Source organism: Chionomys nivalis, chromosome 13, assembly GCF_950005125.1.
Source record: "Chionomys nivalis chromosome 13, mChiNiv1.1, whole genome shotgun sequence".
NCBI classification, from domain to species: domain Eukaryota; kingdom Metazoa; phylum Chordata; class Mammalia; order Rodentia; family Cricetidae; genus Chionomys; species Chionomys nivalis.
The window spans coordinates 73,819,041-73,834,271 of record NC_080098.1 but is presented as its reverse complement, the minus strand read 5'-3'; positions in this window follow the sequence as shown (position 1 = coordinate 73,834,271).

The following is a 15,231-nucleotide window of genomic DNA, read 5'->3' as shown; positions in this document are numbered from 1 at the left end:
AGGAAACAGATTTGTCCCCTTGTCTCACTGCTGTGTGAGATGATAATATAATTACATCACTCTCCCTCTCTTCTGAAAGCCTCTCGTTTGCCCCTTGTGCTGGCTCGTTTTTATGTCAGCTTGACACAAGCTACAGTCTTCTGAGAAGAGGAAGCCTCAGTTGAGAAAATGCCTCTGTGAGACCAGGCTGCAGGCAAGCCTGTAGGACATTTTCTTAATTCACGGTTAACATGGGACAGCCCAGTCCACTGTGGGTGATGCTACCTCTGGGTTGGTGGTCTTGGGTTCTATAAGAAAGCAGGCTAGGGGAGCAAGCCAGCAAGCAGCACACATCCATGACCTCAGCATCAGCTGCTGCCTCCAGGTTCTTGTCCCGGCTTCCTTCAGTGATGAACAGCCATGTGGAAGTGTAAGCCATATAAACCCTTTCCTCCCCAAGTTGCTTTTGGTCATGGCGTTTCAATATTGCAATAGAAACTAACAAACTTTTATCTTTTCCAAACTCATGACCTCTTTGTTCACTAAATTGTCACGTCCAGATACCTAAGTATGTAAGTACAACCTGCTCTCTCTGTTTCTTGTATGTTTTCAGGGTCGACCATTCACTACTGGCTAACCAGTCCCTGTGCTCTGCCCTGGAGAAGAGGATTTCTCCCGCTCTGAGCAGTCCATAGATGCCTGTAGTTCTTTGTGTAGGGTTGAGACCTCCTGCCCAGCCCCACCTCCCCCTACCACTCTCATCCACGTTAGTGTGCCTATCGTTCGCTGTCTTTACTCAGCTTGTATTTGCTGTTGGTGAGACAGTCTGGGTATAGCTTCTGACATTACTAGGAGACACTATCTCACCACAGATTCCCTTTGCCTCTGGCTCCTGCAAATCTTTCCACCCCCTGATCTGCAATGACCCCAGCCAGAGCCTTCAGTGTGGGAGGACTGGATTCCACAGCTTTGCATTTGGAGACATCGTGGTTTTCTGTGATGGTCTGTTCGTGGCAAAGGAAAGTTTTCTTGATGGGGTGCTGGGATCTTTAGTGGGGAGCATTATCATCCCAAGTGGTATACGTTTGTATTTACACACACACACACACACACACTATCAAAAGCATCATTAGTGTTATTTCCCCTTCTCGTTCCATCTCTTCTGCATTGTCTTCCTTCCACCCCTCCTAGCTAAAGCCCCCTCCATATTGTCGCCTTCGGATCACCTGTAGCCTTAACATACAATGCTCTCAACAATGAGCTGAGGAATTCCAGGCAAGTTTCGCTGGTGCCATGCAGTATGGCGGCATACACAGTGGGAAATGAATAAGGTGCCCATTTAGAAGCAAGGCTGCAAGTGAAGCTGCGTGGTACGGCACGGGTGAGCCCTGCCAAAATATCTCGGAATCGGCTCCCATTTGATTTTGACTGGATTCCGGTTGTTGCACAGGCAGACACCTTTTATTGTTTCCAAATGTTTGGTGATCCCCATGAGCAGCTCTGCAGCCCTCTGTGGGGCAGTAATTTTAAAAAAGCAGGACTTTATCATAAACATGTTTCGTTTTACGTTGGGTAGAAGCCCTAGAGGCCCAGATGCTGCAGGTGAGTGGAAGCTGACTTACTAGACTACACCCTTAGACCCTCTCCATCATCAGCACCAGAACTGGATTAGCCATCACCCTGCATCTCCATGCTTTGACACTTTCCAAAGCTGGGTTCCTTCTTACCAGTGGTGCAAGACCCTTCTCACTGGTCCTGAATTCCTAGACATGCATTCCTTTATGGTCACCTGACCTCAGCTACACAAGAAAGGGTCTTCACAGGGAGAGAGAAACTATGGCCAAAGCAGAGAGCACTGATCACAAGAGTTACTTTAAAATACATTTAGTAACAAAACAAACAAAGACTCTGGACCTGCCATGGTTTAGCAGGTGAAGGGACGAGACAGCCGGTGGAAGGAGGCGAATCCTGCACGTTGTTCTCTGACATCTACCGTGAACTGTGTGATGTACCTCCTCCAGTAAATAAATGATGTAAAAAAAATTTAAAAAAACATATGGGGGTGTTATTACTCTGTCATCCTCGCTATGCTGTCTGGTCTGATTGATTGCAGTGGCTGCCGCATGAGGCTGTGGAAGGGTACAGGAACACAGTGCAGTGATCAATTTCACCATGCCTGGCAGGATCACAGGCAGCCTGCTTGGGGTTTCTGTTTTATTTTGCTTCTTGTTTGTTTTGTTTCGTTCTCTAAGGCAATTAGCAGTGAATCTCCTCCCAACGGTGACTGATTTTTGCAAAGCAAGCAATGTAAAGAAGAGAAGGGACGGCACTACCTAGTCTAAGGAGGGGATTGGACGGAGTGCGGACATGCAGAAAAAACACAGTGATATAGATGAGAAGAAAATAAAGCCAGAACTGAGAAATGAAGCAAGACAGAGCTGGCTTTGAAATTGCAAATAACTCTGAATGAAATCCCTACCTGGGACTATCCTAGGTGTGGCTGCCATGATGCAGGTCTGTTGTACTGCAACATCCTCTGAGCAGAGTAACAGGACCCAGAGAACAGAGGACCTAGAAGCTTTCTAGACTGAGTCTGCCTGTGACCCATGATCTGAGAGGAAAGGCGGTTTCTTGTTTTCCTCTGTGCCTATTCCCTTCTGACCTGGTACAAGAGGTGCCCCCAGAAAGCTCAGATTGGGACGTGCAATGAGCAATGTCTCCTAACTGGAGTTAGGATGAGCCAAAACTCTTGGAAACACAGGGCATGAGCAGGGCTTATGGGAACCCAGGGCAGCAATTCTAGCTGGTGGGTCACAGGAAGCCATCAGAATGGGTGATGAAAATACCAAACACCAGCCATGGTCGTCTCAATGGCATGTGCTGGCCACATAGAGCCAGACTGGAGGTTGAAGGTTGTCTGTACATTTGTTAACTTGAGAATATTCTAGACAATGTCTCACTTCATCTCTGCATTTCTTCGTGTGTGAAAAGGGCTGGCAGCAGTCACTGACTCTGGATTAAGTGACATATGTGGTATTCATGCAATCTGAGACTGTAGAAATGCATAACTGCATCTTACCAGGTTGGATGCATGCACATTGAGCTTTAGGTGCTAGAGTTCTTTGGTGTGGGTTAGAAGCTCGTTCTTCTTCACTTCTAGTCCTTTAACCAAACCATCCCTGAGAACGGGGAAGAGATCAACACCAGCTGGAGAGACAGAACACAAATCAAAGGTTTGTAGGACTGGGACAAAGAGGCAGAGGAAGAAGGAAAATGTGCTTGGCAAGAACTCCCAGCACCCAGGGGCCTGACCAAAGACACACAGGATGCAATGCTAGCTACTCACCATCTAGGATTGAAAATCCTCACCCAGGGCTGATGGGATGGCTCAATACATAAAACATTTGCTGTGCAAACTGTGTTAACTGTGCTCAATCCCTGGAACCCCCCCCCACACACACACACACAGCACACACCACATCTCTCTCTCTCACACACACACACCACCACCACTACTTCTACTACTAATAATAATAATGATAATTTTAAAGCAGAATTCTTTAGCCATTGGAGGGATTGTGCCAGGACTGGGTCTCACATATCGTCAGGATACTGTGTATTCCAGTATGTGTAACTTCTTAGGCTATTTCAGGCTTTCTGAAAGAGTCGTTTAATTGGCTTCAGTTGCAAAACTGCAAAGATGCAAAGATAAAGTCTGGGAGCCCTGTGCTAACTGTCCCAGGACTCAGACTGCACCAAACATTCCTGAGTTTCACGCAGAAGGAGCTCTTGATTTACAATTACGCCATGATGGATTACCTGGAGACTCAACCTTCAGGCAACTGTGATTAACTTGACCAAAGACATCTGGGAGAGCCATCCGTGGTCTGGAATTATGATCTTAGTAAGCTACCCTGAAACTAGACACCGCTGATTCGCTTTCCTGTGAGACGCCAGCACGGGCCTTTGTGAGCTAATCCTATAGCCTTTGTTTCTCCCTCCCTCCCTCCCTCCCTCCCTCCCTCCCTCCCTCCCTCCCTCCCTCCCTCCCTCCCTCCCTCCCTCCATTCCTCCTTCCCTCCCTCCTCCTCCTCCTCCTCCTCCTTCTTCTTCTTCCTCTCTCTCTCTCTCTCTCTCTCTCTCTCTCTCTCTCTCTCTTTTCTTAGAGCCTATTAACAAACAAACAACAACAAAACCCCACAAAATAAAATCAACAAAGAAATAAAACAACTGTCACAGGGACAATCCACAAAGAGACACCACAACTTCCCAGCTCTGCAGCTGCTTTTAGAAAGAAAGCCACCTTCATCTTGTTGGCGTCCTAGAAGAGCAATTAATGCCTCTGTGATTAGCAACTGCTGAGTAAGGCCTGTCAGAGCCATGGACTAAATATAAAACTGGATGCCTAACACTCATATGCTCACAATTAGCTGGGCTCTGTTGCTGGCTACGGTGAAGCCGGGAGGTGCTGAGGAGAGGGTGCTTTTCTGCGGCTATTACGTGAGAAAGGGTCAGAATGGAAGGCAGGGCAGCCATACAGGTGCTAACACCCTAGATGATAAACTTGAAGCACCCTCCTTTGTTCCCGGAGCCTTGGGAACTTCCCAGCTTGTTTGGTGCTATGGAGTTAATGATCCAGCAATGAGCAAAGAAGTTGGACTTGGAAAGACACTAAAGACATTTTGAAAAATTTAAAAAGCCCCTCCCCTTCCAAAAGGGCCTTTCACGAGACTGTTTGGGCTTAAAACAAAAGACCTTTGGGGACACATCCTCTCCTTCCTGCCCCTCCCACCGACACACTGGTTTCTAATCTGGATCAGTTGTTCTAAAGGGATTTGAAATGACTCTAACTGGGCCTTTGAGACTCCAAAGCCTGTGCACTAAGAACAAGGAGACTACAGAGTGTGTGGCCATTGCCTCTTATAGGAGACAAGTTGACATGTGTGTTTGTTTGATACTTGAGGGGTCTCAAAGACTCTGCAAACGAATGAAGTAGAAATGTCCAGCGTTATAAAATCAGTCAACATTAAAACTAGGTAGGGATGGGGAAGCAGGCAGGGGGAAAATCTTTTTCCAGGAAAGAATGAAAGCTTTCCTCCTTCTAAAAGACTCAAGCGCATCCTCCCAGAAGAATGTCAACATAAATTAAGGGATTATGTTGAACTCTGAAGCAGAGTGGAAGGTATTAAATGGCTTTGTAAACACTGAAAATTTTACTAGAGTTTAAAACTTTTAAATGATTTGGTAGCATTTTCCTCTAATGGGAAAGAACACGTGAGCATGGAAAATACAAACAGATAGAGGGTACCAACAGCCCAGGATAGAGGTACTAACAGCCCAGGATAGAGGGTACCAACAGCCCAGCATAGAGGGTACCAACAGCCCAGCATAGAGGTACCAACAGCCCAGCATAGAGGTACCAACAAGCCCAGCATAGAGGGTACCAACAGCCCAGCATAGAGGTACCAACAGCCTACTTTTGCAACCATTTTCACACAGGATTAGTTATTTTGTTTTAGTTTCTGTAGGGTCAGAAGGGACTCAACTCATCATGGAGGAGAATGTGTGGTATGAGCCTGTGAGGTGACAGGTCACATGGTCCCTCGGGAGGCAGACACAACTGAGTTGGTACCCAGGATACTGTTTCCTTTTCGTTCATCTGGAAGCCCAGCTCATGGGATAGTGGCACTCTTCTTCAGCCAGAGCTTCCTGGAAGCAAACACACAGATGTATTTCCAAGGTGATGGTCGAGTCTTGCTGACAAAGAAGATCAGCCATCACAGTGAGGAGGACTGGAAGACTGCAGATCCACAATCGATTGGGGACTCATCCCTGGGAAAGACTCCCACTCTCAGTAGTTAGTCTGCAGTTACCTGATGGTTGGGGTACCATGAGATGTCCCCTCCCAAGCTAGCGTGCCCATTGGTATTGTATTTCTTTAAGGTTTGTTTAGGTAGACATATGTTAAAGTATCACGGGTGTAGTTCCCTGTGGTTTCAAGGGGGCACAATCACATAACCCCTTTCCTGGTCTTCTGATTCTTCCAGTCTTTCTGCCCCCTCTTCTGCAATGTTCCCTGAGCCTTAAGTGCGGTCAGGTGGAGCTGAGCATACCAGAATCCGTTGGTCCTTTTATTTTCATCAGCTGTGGTTTCCTGTAGTGGTCTCCATGGGTTGCAAGAAGAAGTCTTTTTGATGAGAGATGAGTGCTACACTTATCTGTGGGTATAAGGATAAGTATTTAGAATGCAGCTAGAAATTATGCTGGTCTAATAAATTGGTGATAGTAGGCTCTCCTCTTAGATCCATGACCTCATAGCCTTGGGGAATTGGCTTATTTGTATTTTTGACCTGGCCTCTCTAAAGTTTTTATCTCATATCCTATGTATTAAACCTAGAGCATTGCCAGCACAAGGGAACAAGACTGACCAAGGGTACCACTTCATCTTCTTCCTCTTCTCCTGTCCATCTCCTGGACCTGCTAGGTGTTGGGAAAGGAATGCCTAGAACACACAAGAGGTAACCCATCCCCACAGCCACATACCACACTGGCTAGGTTGGTACCTAGAATCAAATGCTTTGAACTCCCTTGTCCCCATACGCACCCAGCATAGTTCCCCAGGAGGGCCTCGGCCAGAGCAGCTATGGTAGGTCAGCCCAAGTGAAGCTTGGGACGGAAAATTCCAGGTTACATGGACAAACAGAAAAACTCTCAGCTATACATTCAAACCTGCCTTCTACCACATTCCTGAGTTCTGTCAAGCTAATGGAACACAGAATACTAACCACAGTCTTCAAGAATTTTTGTTCCTGAATCCCAGAAACAACAGAGGATTTTTGGGAAATGGAACCTCATCTTTCCTGCTGCTCAACCCTACACTCCTTTGGCTATATCATCTTTATCACTTCCAGTCCCTCGGCAGACTGTGTCAGCACAGCCTTCACAGCACACCCAGGGTCCTTAAAGTCCTGACCTTCTCTTCAAACCCCTAAGTCAGAGCTCTTACACCCAACCCCGCCTGCCTGATACCCATCAGCAGGCAGCTGGGTCCTGTCAGATTGCCGTCTCAAGTTCCACACTTGCTTCCTGTCCATCGGAGTAAAGATCAAGAGCCCTTTGGGGAGCTTCATCCAATTGGTACCCATCCACCCCACGAGCTCTCTGATGTCATCATCCCCACAGCATTCTATCAGCCCAGACCTCCAGCTTCATTGCCACTCCACCGCAGGCTCTGGCCCCTCTCCTTTGTCTGCTTACATCATTTCTTTCACTTGGCCACCCAACTTTCCTTATACAAACCCATGAAAGTCACCTTCCCAAGGACACTGACCCAGATCCCCTTCTACTATGATTTAAAAGTGCCCCCCAAATTTATATACTAGAAACTTAATCTTCAAATTCATCTGTATGTGGTATTTTGGGGTAGCGGCTCAGGAGATAATTAAACTGTGATGAGATCATGGGAGTAGAGTTCCTCTATAGCAGGGATGGCTTTTTCTAAGAAGAAAAAGAGGGACCTGTGGCCTATAGGCGTGCGTGCTGTCTCTCTGTTAGGGTGCAGCAAGAAGGCCCTGCCCAGAGACTGACTGCGGTACAGCACAGCCTCTGGCAAGCTCTTGGACACCACCCTCTCCAGACCACGAGGGCAGTTAAACCTCTTCATAAATTAATCGGCCTTAGGTATTTCGTTATAGCAACCAACAGTGAGCTGAAGCACTACTCTCCTTAAAGCTGCACCCTCGTCTCTGGTTAGTTTCTCCCGTGCTGTCTCGCCCCGCGCAGCCTAAAACACTCCTGCCTTTCGGTTTTATATTCTACAGCAGCTAGAAGTGATGTGCCCGAGAACTAAGGTGATTTTCTCCTACTTCGGTCCTTGGCGTACATAATCCAGAGGATTTATAACAATGAAGAAGTGAGAGAGCAAGTGGGGCATCATTAACAAAGATCAGATTTGTTGACCGTCTACGAAGAAGCATAGATTGGTTCTAATGGAGCAATTACGTGGAGACCTCACTTTTGAAAAGAAAATAAAAAAGCAACTCTAAAGTGAGAGGGACTTGATTTAAGGACTACTTTGTTCTTTTGGGTTGCCTTCATGCAGCTCTTTGGCAAATTAAGACAGTTTAAAACCCCGCTCTTCAGAAATAGCGGCAATGCTGCTTCTGACCCCTTTTCTGAACTCTGGTATTTGTTTATCCAGGAGAATGAATTGACCCATTAGAATCAGGTATTTGGAATTCCGTCTCAAAGTTGCACTTTGGAATTCATAATGGCATTTAATCACTGCTGTGATTATTTAAACTCATGAAAATAATTTGCAAAGGGAAGCCACCCAGTATTTAGCACAGCCTGGCTATGGACTCGGATGCTGTAAGATGAGTCTCCAGCCATCTATTGCCCAGCTGATTTAAGTCTCAGAGTGGAGCTGGGCATCCTGAAACATGGGATCCTACAGGAGAGATCACAGGCATCCTCTGGGAATGCTAATCTTAGAACCATGGCCACAGGGCACAGGAGGGATTGTTTCCCCATCGTTACAGGAGGCCACAATTATGAAGTGGGAAAAGGCTTGAGAAATAGAAGGATGGGTGTTCTGAAAATGTAGCCTGCTTAAAGAGAGAAAAGCCATCTGACACAGAAAACACCAGCCCCTTCCTTCATCCACAAACACAGCTTCATCTGCCCTATGCCCTGAATACTTAGAATGGAGAATGGCAATATCGTCTTGAATTTGGATCCATTTTCTTCTCATGGTTACCAGCCATCTTAATCAGCTCATGGTTGTTGGAAGGGGGCTTTTGTTTATCCACATGGTGTCTCTGAGTGCACACCTATTTAAAAGCATCTTACCAATACTTAGGAGTTTTTTTTAAGATATGTTTTAACAGTATCCATTGCTTTTCCCTTTAAAATAAGCACATATGATCATTGTAAATGATTATAGAGAATTTTTATTTTAGAGTATAAAGAAAACAATTAAGTCAACGGTGTTCTCTCACACACATCCTTTAACATTATGACATTATTTCTTCTCTCTTTTTTTTTTTCTGTGTGTACTTGTAGAGGACTCTAGGTAACGGTCACCTGGTGTTTTCCCGGCATGCCCAGGGGCCTCTATGCATTCTCAACAAGACTGAGGATGGCTTAGTTTTCTTCATTTGTCACCGTGTTTCAGAAAGACGAACAGAAGTTTATCATCCTTTGGGGGAATTGCTGAGGAATCCAGGATGTCTGGCCTAAGGATGAGTTCCCCCCACCTTGGCCCCTGCCAGTCTCTGGAAGAGAGCTCAGAAGCAAAGGGAAGTCTACTGTTAATCCCCCAGGGGTGAGGAGAAAGATCACTGACTCAAATCATGGCCAAATTAACTAAAGCAAGCTTTATTTGTATACACAGGCTGTGTCTCCCTAAGGTGGGCTTCAAGAGATGAGCACTGGATATGGTGAGGATAAGGGTTCTTTATAGCTCTGGAGTATGGGGTTTCCAATGGGGGATTGGGCAGGCCAATAGGCAGAAATACAGAAATAGAAAATAAGCATGCTAAGTTGATCAGAATAACCTCTTGGAAAAAAAGACATGACTGCAGGGTGGGCATAACAACCTTAAGAAACAGACTTCCAGAAACAGGCCATATAGAATTTTTTTTTGAGGTTAAGGTCATAGGTGAAACATAGCCCAATCTTGAGAAACAGATTTACTGTAAACAAGAATGAACCTAGTTTGATGTGGGATTTCCCTCAGCATGCTGTGATTACCATTGGTTAATAAAGAAACTGGTTTGGACTGATAAGGTAGAGTACAGCTAGGCGGGGGGGGGGGGGGGGGACACGGGACACTAAACTGAATGCTGGAAGAAAGGAGGTGGAGTCAGGGAGTCAGGGAGAAACCATAGAGTCCCCACAGGAGACAGACACACTGAAACTTTGCTGGTAGGCCACAACCTCCTGATGATACACAGATTACTAGAAATGGGTTAAATTAAGATATAAGAGTTAGCCAATAAGAACTTAGAGCTAAAGGGCCAAGCAGTGATTTAATTAATACAGCTTCTGTGTGGTTATTTTGGTTCTGGGCAGCCAGAACAAACAAGTCTCCTCCTTCTACACCAGTTTGTCTTTATGATGAGATGGCTTTCAAGTTCACGAAGGAGACAGGCTGGTTTAGTATCCTTCCCAGGCTGGGTTGCTGCTCAGCCTGGCAGCTGGGGCCCAGTTTCCCCTTTCCAACTACCCATGAGCCACACTCAGTTTCGGTCAAGAGAAACCTATGAACCGAAGTAGCTAGGCAGAGAGAGGCTGACATCTGCATTTGTTCCTGGCACAGCTGCCATCTTGACTGGACACCAAGGATGAACAGATTAAACACAGAGCTATCCGCAAGCAGAGTGTGCCAGTCAGGGGCTGGAGTACTGGAGAGACTTCTCCACAGCATCCAAAATTCTGAACAGGCAGTGGATAAATATTGTAGGGGGGGCAGTAGGGGGGAGGGGAAAGGAAGAGAAGTAGAGGAAGAGAAAGGGGAGGAGAAGGAACAGGAGGAAGGGGAAGAGGAGGAGAAAGGGGAGGAGAGGGGGAGGAGATGAGCATTTCATCAATGTCCGATAAGTTTCATTGACCCCCTAGCTGTTTGTTTTTTATCGTATCCTATCAACCCATTCCGTATCCCTCATCCTCTCTGAGACAATTCAGATATCAATAAAAGAGTTATTGTAAATTATCTTTTCTTTTTATTAAACATCAGAAATAAGAATAAACTCATAATTAGAAATTTGAAGACTCAAAAAAGAAAAAAGAAAATAAAATGAAAAGGAGAAAAGGAGGCTGTTTAAGTGACCACCCTGCCAGCACTTCTCACCATGGCTGGCTCTGCAGCACAGACTGATTAAACTCCATGGGGAAACACTATAAAATAAACAAGTTATGTATAGACACGTATTGCTCAAACATTCTGTATAAGGATGGGCATTTCTTGCTTACTTATTGTATTAGAAAGTAAAATGGCTATATTTAATTTATTCCCATTTATTAATAAATAGAGGGTATAATTAATATAAGTTATTGTTTTACCTTTTATTTATTTATATTCATATCTTTATATTTTCTCAAAATTAATGAGTGTGTGATAATGTATTTGTTACTAAATAGGCATAAATTTAAATATGATGTTTTTTCCTTTCTTGGAATATTTATTTTGATTTTAAGATATGTAACCCTTAAAACTATAGAAAATAAAGCTGTAAATGTCTTAAATAAATCATATGCTACTTCAACTTAAAATACTATCATTAAGACTATTTTGCATATGTTCTAGGATATGTACAAAAATGTTTAAATGAAGAACATAAAAATATATACATGGGCATATATATGTGTGTATACATGTTTCTAAGTAGAAAATGTAGATTTATAAGTGTCAGCACATTTATAGGAATAAACATATATATTCATACATGAGTCTATTCTTATACACATGTAATGAGTACACAAAAGCTAGTGTCTGTTCTCTGAATTTTTAATATATTGCTATAGTTTGTCTTTTAAAGATCATGAAGCCGAAAGTAAGCATCCTTGACACAGCAGAAGAGAATCGTTGCTGGAAGCACACTTGAACTGTCCCCATAGCAACCAATGCCATGTGTAAACAAGCAAGTAAAACATATAGAAGATGTGTCCATTTATGAAATATAGACGTAAATAAATAAAATCATGCGTATTTCAGATCTAGGGGATTTTCATTAGGAAAAAAATAGAACAAAAGCCTATTTTTTGTTGTTGTTCAGAGACCTGTTAGTGGTTCGGGAAGTCTGTGAAGAAAGATTGAGAGGTGATGGAATCACTGGTTTGAAAGATTGCCGGAAGACACGAGAGGAAGAGTCATATGTAGGTCCCAGAAGAGGTGGGCTCTCTACACAATACTGACAGCCCATTCTAGATTACCAAGAACACTTTGAGCTTCTGTCCACGCCTACTTTCTTCGAGGCTCCTTTCAGAAACACCTCTTCAAATCATTTTTTTCCCCAGGAAGATGAACACAGCTTCTCTGCTGTCAAGGAAAATTATAAGGATTTTTGTAACTTCCTTCCTCCCTGAGGACCCTTCCGCCATGGGAGCTAAGAGGCACCGGCACCCTGCTGTGCGGTACCTCTGCCTCTCACTCCAATCTGCCCCAAGAGGGATAGCTAGCCTCACAAGGGGCACACACTTGGGAATTCGACACTGTGATCTTCACCCCATCCCCCAGTTACAACCTCTCTTTGGTCCCTAGGGAAGACAGTCATTGGGGAGTAGAGTCTAAGACTTGGTCCTTCTCCTTCGCGGAGCCCTTTCTGTCGTCCTCCGCATCGAGAGTCCACGGAGAATGGCCACCTGCACTGGATTTTACTAGCCTCTGCAACCCCCACCCCACCCTCCAGAGAAAGGGAAAGAAACACACCCGTGGATAAGCACGAGATCCATCAAAGTTCAAGAACCTTTTCTGAGGCACGTTCATGGCGGCCATTGCCCTCTGCAAATTCAGGGTTTTCTTCTGCTTCGGTCTGACTTCCTCCCTCAAGGTAAATGAGTGTCTCACCCAGAGACCTCACAAACCTCCAGGGCAGCCTCTGGCCCACACAATCTTGTCATTTGTCGACAAGTCTTGAGAGGTTTGTTTGTACCACGGCCTTGACCTCTGCCTTCTATGGCACCATTTCCTCGAAACCTCCTTTCTATGCCGTGGTCTCATTCTGTCTCTCCCATATTCACTTATGCAGAGAAGATCTAGTGAGAGAAACATCTGGCAAGCTTTGGCCAAGGAGAAGAGGGGATTTCAGTCATCTCTATCAGTGGGTTCCCCACATCCGTGGATTCAACCAACCACAGATACAAGTATTTGCCAAGAAGCTGCATCTGTACCAAATGTGTTCAGAATTTTTTTCTTGTCTTTGTTCTGGAAACAATACAGCACAACAACTATTTACTCAGTTGCACTCAGATTTATAAATAATTTAGGGCAGAGCTGAAGAGAGGATGTGAGAAATGAGCATTGTGCCGTCCTGGAGGACAGACGTCAGTCTTTGATGTTTGTGGGAGATCCTGCAGTGAGTCCTCTGTGGATCCTGACAGCAACTGTCTGTAGGGACCCATTCAGTACATTAAACCTCTATCTCTACACAAAGCCAACATCACACGAGCTTTCCCGGGATCGTCAATCCTGGGTCCTGTTCTAGATGTAGGAATAAAGAGCCCCCAGAAGAACTGCCTTCCAGTATGGTACCTCAGAACCTGGAGAGGCCTTTACCTCCCCCAGTCCACAGCAGTGACACTAAGAAAGATGCATTCCTTTGGTTTACACGTAATATCATATGCCAAACCTAAAATCTGTGCTCAGAGGCACTGGGCATAGAATATGGAATGCTCAAAAATATAATAACCAAAGAGAAAAATATTTTTAAAGAATTACTTGAAGTTGGACCTCTGCTAATATTAAGCATTCTCATTTAGCTTTTTTTAAAATTTCATTTTTGATGTAGGGCGTTCTGTCTGCGTGTATGTGTACCAGCTGCATGCAGTAACAGAAGAGGACATTAGATCCCCCTTGGGGTAGAGTCACAGTACACACAGGAAGTGAACCTACATGCTAAGAATTAACCCTTGGTCCTCTGCAAGAGCAGCCCGTGTCCAAAGCCTCAGTCATCCTCACTCAGGTGAGAACTAGTTTTGGCCTGTGAATGCTCTTTCCCACGGGTGCACTATGGGAAACAACTTTTGTTAACTAATTAAAAGTAACTATGAAGCACAGAGCTCTGCCCCCAGCACAGTGGTGTCAGAATGTATGCACATCTGACCGGCGTGATGGTCAGAGTCAGGTCAGAGAGTTCAGTCATGAGCAAACTGTGCTGCTCATGAAACCTGGTACCTTCCCTCAGGATCGTAGTCTTCAGAGAGGTGAGACCACTCACTGCTGACCGTGAGGGGAAAGCCTCTGTCCTCCTGTCCATTGTCTCGGCCCAAAGTGACTTCCAGCAACCCACCTGTCTCTGCCTCCTGAGAGCTGACCTTTACAGATTTTTAAAATCGCCCCACACCCCTGTGTATGTATGTGTGTGTGTGTGCATGTGTGTGTATATGTGAGTGTATCTGTGTGTGTGCATGTGTGTATGTGTGTGTATGTATGTGTTTGCAAGGTATTTCCTTCCCTTCAACCCTAACATTTACTGATTTGTTTAAAAGGGAAGTCTTATATTCCCTCACAAGAAAAAAAGCAAGGAACCTAGGGAGGAATTATCAAAATGACAGCAGAAGAGTGGTGGGCAGCCTTGCCGGCCCCACCTAGGAACTGAGCCTCAAAACGCTGCTTATGAGATTATGTGGGGCTCTTAACATCCCCAGAACTCTTACTTTGGCGAAGCATTTTTTCCCATCATCTGGTTAGAATTTCTGGAGCGGTGAGCTCAGCTCTACTGTTTCCTCTGCAGCGTTTCTGCAAGCCCGGAGAGGAGAGGCCATTATTCAGCAGGATTCAGGAATGAGAGGCAATTACGGGTCCTGGGCATGGGGATAGATGAGCACAGAAGGCTGCTTGTCTACACTTGGGAGCCACTGATTGGATGTGACCCATGTGTCTGCTAAGTGACTTCTCAGGTGCTCTCCCTGTCTCTAAAAAGAAACCATTGTGGTCTTGACAAGACAGGACGACCGCTGCCCTCAATGAGATGGATTTTCCGGATGGACACAGGACATGTGCATGCACACACACACAGATATGTGCACAGATATGTGCAGACATGTGCATGCACACACACAGATACACACACAGAGACACAGGCACACACATACAGACACAGGTACAGACACACACACAGAGACATAGGCACACACATACAAGCACACACATCTCCTGAGGACTCCTGCCTGGTGCCAGGGGAAATGCCTCAGAGATTTTAGAAGACTCTGGAGCTGGTTGGAGTACCTGCACACTTCAGTTTCTCTCTAGCGCAGGGGACAGGGTGTATGCAGAAACTGCACTGGAATTCGGGTGAGGTGCCTGGGTCTCATGTGTGCTTTCTTTGGCCTCATCTGCTTAATTGAGACCTGCTTTCTGGCTGGCTGCCAGCATTCACAGCACATGTGGGCACCAGACTGACTTACCTCTATTTCTGTCCACTGAGCGATGCCATACCTCCCACCCTAGCCTCCTGCCCTGGGGGAGTCATGTGTTCAACTAACTTGCCTGAAAATAAGTTGAAATTTGTAGTGCCTGAAGATAAGGGTAGA